Source organism: Arvicola amphibius, chromosome 4 (genome assembly GCF_903992535.2).
Source record: "Arvicola amphibius chromosome 4, mArvAmp1.2, whole genome shotgun sequence".
Classification (NCBI taxonomy): Eukaryota; Metazoa; Chordata; class Mammalia; order Rodentia; family Cricetidae; genus Arvicola; species Arvicola amphibius.
This window is the reverse complement of record NC_052050.1, coordinates 93,032,843-93,038,842: the sequence shown is the minus strand read 5'-3', so window position 1 is coordinate 93,038,842 and position 6,000 is coordinate 93,032,843. Positions and strand designations below refer to the sequence as shown.

The 6,000-nt window shown below is 39.9% G+C and overlaps 1 pseudogene; it reads left to right on the top strand.

The window, feature by feature from the left end:
- Positions 1 to 370: 370 nt before the first annotated feature.
- Positions 371 to 1,110, top strand: LOC119812808 (annotated as a pseudogene).
- Positions 1,111 to 6,000: the final 4,890 nt, after the last annotated feature.

The following is a 6,000-nucleotide window of genomic DNA, read 5'->3' as shown; positions in this document are numbered from 1 at the left end:
GAAGAGGCTCCTTAAGGAGTTTGTTAACTATTTGGGCAAAAACTGCTCTTGCCTGGACTGCTTGATTGGTATGCTGTATGAAGTGAACATGCAGAACCCACAGAAAAATGTCTGCTGAAGTTGCCTAAAGAAGGTGAGACAGTCCTGCAGTGTTCCTGCTTCATAGAAGAGACTGCCAGTTATTCTGCAGGACACAGAAAAAAGTGACTGACAAATTGCCAATACAGGCAGAACTGTCTTTGAAGTTTCCTGCTTCATGGTAAAGTCTGCCAGATGCTATGGGCGTGTAGGCTGAAGATGGATGCCCCAACGTTACAGAACTTTGGATGTTCTTTTTCGTAGTGCCTCCTGGGTGGTCGGCTGTGCAAAGATGAAGCTGAATATCTCCTTCCCTGTCACCGGCTGTCAGAAACTCATCGAAGAGGACGATGAACGCAAGCTTCAGATGTTCTATGAGAAGCACATGGCCACAGAAGTGGCTGCGATGCTCCGGGTGAAGAGTGGAAGGATTACGTGGTCCGAATCAATGGTGGCAAAAACAAGATTTTCCCATGAAACAAAGTGTCTTAACCCATGGCAGAATGTGCCTGCTGTTGAGTAAGGGGCATTCTTGTTATAGACCAAAGAGAACTGGAGAGAGGAAGTCTGTCTGAGGGTGCATTGTAGATGCCAATCTGAATGTTCTCAACTTGGTTATTGTAAAAAAAAAAAAAAGGAGAAAAGGATATTCCTGGACTGACAGATACTACTGTGTCTTGTCGGTTGGAATCTAAAAGAGCTAGCAGAATCCGAAAGCTTTTTAATCTTTCTAAAGAATGTCCACCAGTATGTTGTCAGAAAGCCTTAAACAAAGAAGGCAAGAGGCCCGGGACCAAGGCACCCAAGATTCAGCGTTTTATGACTCCACATGTCCTGCAACACAAACGCTGGCATATTGCTCTGAAGAAGCAATGAACAAAGAAAAACAAGGAGGAGGCTGCAGAATATGCTAAACTTTTGGCCAAGAGAATGAAGGAAGCCAAAAAAAAGCGCCAGGAACAGATTGCCAAGAGGCGAAGGCTGTTCTCTCTAAGAGCTTCTACTTCTAAGTCCGAGTCCAGTCAAAAATAAGTCTGTAAGGGTAACAAATAAATGATCAGACCTTGAAAATAAAAACAAACAAACAAACAAACAAACAAACAAAGAACTTTGGATGACTGCCCAGGCAGCAAGATGTCTCTGTCAATTCTAGAATTTTGGAAGTTGCTTACTATGCACTTCCTGTTAACTTAGGTGACATCATGTCCTTCTGGAGCCTTTAATGGAGGTGAAGAACAGATGGTTCTAGTTATCCTTTTCCTTAGTTATGATAAAAAATAGATATAAAACTTTAGACTCACAAATATAGGATAAATGATAAGAGTATTTTCCTTACTTTGCCAAGTATAAATGGGACTAAATATTGTAACTATAATTCTTGCTTGATAACTGTTTTGTTGTAATCTTGCTAGGTTAAAGTTAAAACCTTCCTTTAATTTAGACAGAAAAGAGGAGGTGATGTGGGATTCCCCTCTGTATGCTGTGAATGTGTTTTGTTATCATTGGTAAAGCTGCTTTTGCTTACTGGCAGGGCAGAATACAATAAGGTGGGAATTCCAAGCAGAGATAAAGGAGAAAGTAGGCGGAGTCAAGGAGATGCCATGTAGCCCCTGAAGGATGCTGGGAACCTTATCAGTAAATCACAAGTCTTGTGGTAAAATACAAAATAACAGTAATGAATTAATTTAAGATGTAAGAGTTAGTGTGCATGCATTTTTCAACCTCTGCTTAATATATTTTGTATACTGACGCAATTTTAGAATATACTTATCATATTGCACTATACACCTCTGTTCAAGATACTTATACATTGTTTACACTTGAAGGTCATTGTCCCCATTTGCTGCACAGTTGTTTAAAGATTGTTTAATATTTTAATATGAAGCTTTAGTCCTTAAGCTATATAGGTATTAAGAATTATAGGTCAAAAGTCATACATGTTTGTCATACTTTTAGATGCATAGATTGTATTTCACATAGATTGGTAATCTTCATCCAGTTCAAAGAACTGTAGAATATGGCATTTAAACAACTTAGGATTCTGTTGATATGATACACGATTGCTCCTGGCAGCACTGATCTATTCCAGAGGGAATGTTGACCACTGAAGACACTCCACTTGGAGCTTGTTTCCTTCACACTGGTCTTTGTGTAAAGAGCTGCTCCTGCCTGGACCACTGACAAAATGCACGGTGTTCAGACAGGACAAGTAGGATGCAAACAAAAAGACTGCCAAATGTTGCCAAGACAGGGTAAGATGGTTTTGAAATTTTTTCCTGCCTCTGAAAATGGTCTGTCAGTTACTGTAGGCCTTAGCCAAAGTTGTTTGCCCCAGTATTGCAAATGAGACTTTGGGTAGGAGCTGGGGAGATGGCTTGGAGGTTAAGAGCACTGGTTGTTCTTCCAGAGGTCCTGAGTTCAATTCCCAGCAAGCACATGGTGGCTCACAACCATCTGTAATGAGATCTGGTGCCCTCTTCTGGCCTGTAGGTAAACATGTAGGCAGAACACTGTATATATAATAAATAAACCTTTAAAAAAATGAGACTTTTTGGGTGATTGGCCAGGTAGCCACTTGTCTCTGTGTCTCTGTTATTTCTTGCACCTTTTGGAAGTTGCATTTTTGCATTTTCTGTTTACCCAAGTAAGATTATTTCCCTTCTCAGGTCTTTTATGGGGTTGAAGACTAGATAGTCATAGTTACTTTCCTCTTAGGACTTAGCCAAGCCATTTCTAATATAAGACTTAGACTCCTTAGGACAGGATAACTATTGAAACATTTAGCATGTTTCTTTGCTTGATGTTGTTCATGCTGGTTGCAATTCTAATTTTTATGCTTGATATTTGTTCTTGTTTTATATAGTTTTGTATTGGGCTTGAAACTTTCTTATTTAGACAAAAAGGGGAGGTGCTGTGAGAACTCCTTCAGCCAATGGCCTCTTGGATGCTGACCCACTTTGGGTGTGGTCTTGTGTACTATAAATGCAGACATAGGGGCATGAGCAAGCTCCTTGGCTGCTAAACTCATTCCCAGTTCCTAGAGCATGCAGAGGATTGAGGATCACTATTCTGTGAGTTTACCCCTAGATAAATAAACCTTTTTTATACTCCACTCTGGACTAGTGTGGAACTATTTTAAATTGCAGCAAATCTGTGTTCTTAGTTCTTTGTGGACTATTTCTGGGAGTGGAACTACAAGGTTCTTGAGTTTATGATTAATTTTTTGTTTGTTTGACATATGGTCTCACTATGCAATGACAGCTGGCCTAGAATATACTAATCATATGACCACCACATCCATTGTGATTAATCTTTTAAGGAACATTTGCCTTTTCATAAGCACTTCAAGTCTTATTTATTCCTTCTTTTTGTGTGTGTGGCTTTTTGAGACAGGGTTTCTCTGTGTAACTGACTGTCCTGCAACTCACTCTGTATACCAATCTGGCCTCAAACTCACAGAGATCCGCCTGCCTCTTCTTCTCAAGTGCTGGGATTAGGGCGTGCGCCACCACTGCCTAGCATCTTTGTGTTTTTTTCAGACAATGTTTTGCTATGTGGCACAAATCAGTCTTAAACTCATGGCAATCCTGCCTCAGCCTCCCAAGTGCTGGGATTATATGTCACATCTAGCTTTCTTAAAGTACCATCATTTTCAAAATAAGCCACCATCCCAGCCTTCCCAGCTGGACTGTGTATACTGTGAAAATAGAGACTGGCCTCATCCTTTGTGTATTTCCAGGACTATAATGCTTTGCTTGATTGAATGAGTAAATGAATACACGTTCTAGATCAGGGCTATCCACTACGTTGGCCACAAACCACATGCGGTAGCTCCTGAAAAGTAGCTGGTCTAAATTTAGGTGTGTTGAAAGAATAAAACAAGGCATAGATTTCAAAGGCACTGTGAAGAAAAGTAAAATGTTTCATTTATATTTTTATATTGATTAAATCTTGAAGCAATAATTTAACCCAGTATACTTAAAACAGTATATGGTATTATCAAAATTAATTTTTTATCAAACCCTGCTTCAAAAAACCAAAAAACTCCTATTATACTAATTCTTTCAATTAAAAAAAATGTTCGTGCGTGTTGCTAGGGATGAGCCCAGGGGCCTAAGGATAATAGGCAAGTGTTCTGCCATTGAGCTCCATCCCGAGTCATAGCTTTCTGTGGACAGGGTGTGGCTATGTAGCCTAGGCTGGTCTAGAAATAAGATATCCCTGCCTCAGACTCTAGTGCTGGGACTACAAGCATGCACCATTGCACTCAGCTTTTTTTTTTTTTTTTTTTTTTGAGACAGGGTTTCTCTGTGTAGGCCTGGATGTCTTGTAACTCACTCTATAGACCAGGCTGGCCTCAAACTCAGAGAGCTATCTGCCACTGCCTTCCAAGTGCTTGAATTAGAGGCATGCACCACTGCACCAGGGTGGTGTGCCCATCTTTTTAATGCACGAGAAATTGAAAAAAAAAGATTTGTATTATTTTTTAAAAGGTTTATTTACTTTTGTGTGGATGCAGAAGTGCCATGGTCCTTCTGTGGAGGTCAGAGAACAATTGGGTAGTCATTTCTCCCTCTCTACTGTGTGGGTCCTGAGGACTGAACTCAGGTGTCAATTATTAGATACAGAGTAAATATTTCTGCCTAGTAATCCATCTCATTCTGCTATTATTATTTTTAAAGAGTTTTTCATGTATTTTAAATATATGAGTGTTCTGTCTTCATGAATACCAGAAGGAATCTGATCCCATTAGAGATGGTTGTGAGCCACCATGTGATTGTTGGGAATTGAACTCAGAACCTATGAAAGAGCAGGCAAGTGCTCTTAACTACTTACTGAGCCACCTCTCCAGCTCAATATTGTGGGTCCTAAGAAGTTTTCATATTTTTTTAAAGATTTATTTATTATGTGTTCTTCCTGCATGTTTGCCTATGGGCCAGAAGAGGGCACCAGATCTCATTACAGATGGTTGTGAGCCATCATGTGGGTGCTGGAAATTGAACTCAGGACCTTTGGAAGAACAGCCATTGCTCTTAACCACTGAGCCATCTCTTCAACATTTAATTATTTATTCTTCTTTTACATGTATTGGCGTTTTGTTTGCATCTATGTCTGTATGAGGGCATCAGTTCCCCTGGAACTGAGTTGTAGATAGTTGTGAACTCACACGTGGGTGCTGGGAACTGAACCCAGATCCTCTGGAAAAACAGCCAGAGCTCTTAACTGCTGAGTCATCTCTTCAGCCCCCTATTTTTATTATTATTATTATTATTATTATTTTTTTTGGTTTTTCGAGACAGGGTTTCCCTGTAGTTTCTAGAGCCTGTCCTGGAACTAGCTCTTGTAGACCAGGGAAATTATTTTTTAAAATATTTATTTACTTATTATGTATATGTATACAATATTCTGTCTGAAGACCAGAAGAGGGCACCAGACCTCATTACAGATGGTTATGAGCCACCATGTGATTGCTGGGAATTGAACTCAGGACCTTTGGAAGAGCAGGCAATGCTCTTAACCACTGAGCCATCTCTCCAGCCACTATTTTTATTATTTTTAATTATGTGTAGGGTATGTGCATACAAGTAAAGGGACCATGGAGGGCAGCAGTGTAAGATCCTCTGGAGCTGGAGTTACAAGCAGCTGTAGGCCACCTGGGACTTGTAGGTGCTGGGACTTGAACTTGGGTCCTCTATAAGAGCATTACATATCTTAACTGCTGAACCATCTCTCTATGCCCTCTAATGCCAGAGTTATCAGAAATTTTTAAATTGCATTACGTGCTTGCCTCCAGCTTCTAGAATGCCACTCTTGGTCTAAACCATTCTTTACACATTAGTCAGGAGCCCATGAAGTCAAATCATATATAGTCAAATACCATTACTTGAGGTAGTTATATTCTATGATGTTGCTACAAATAAT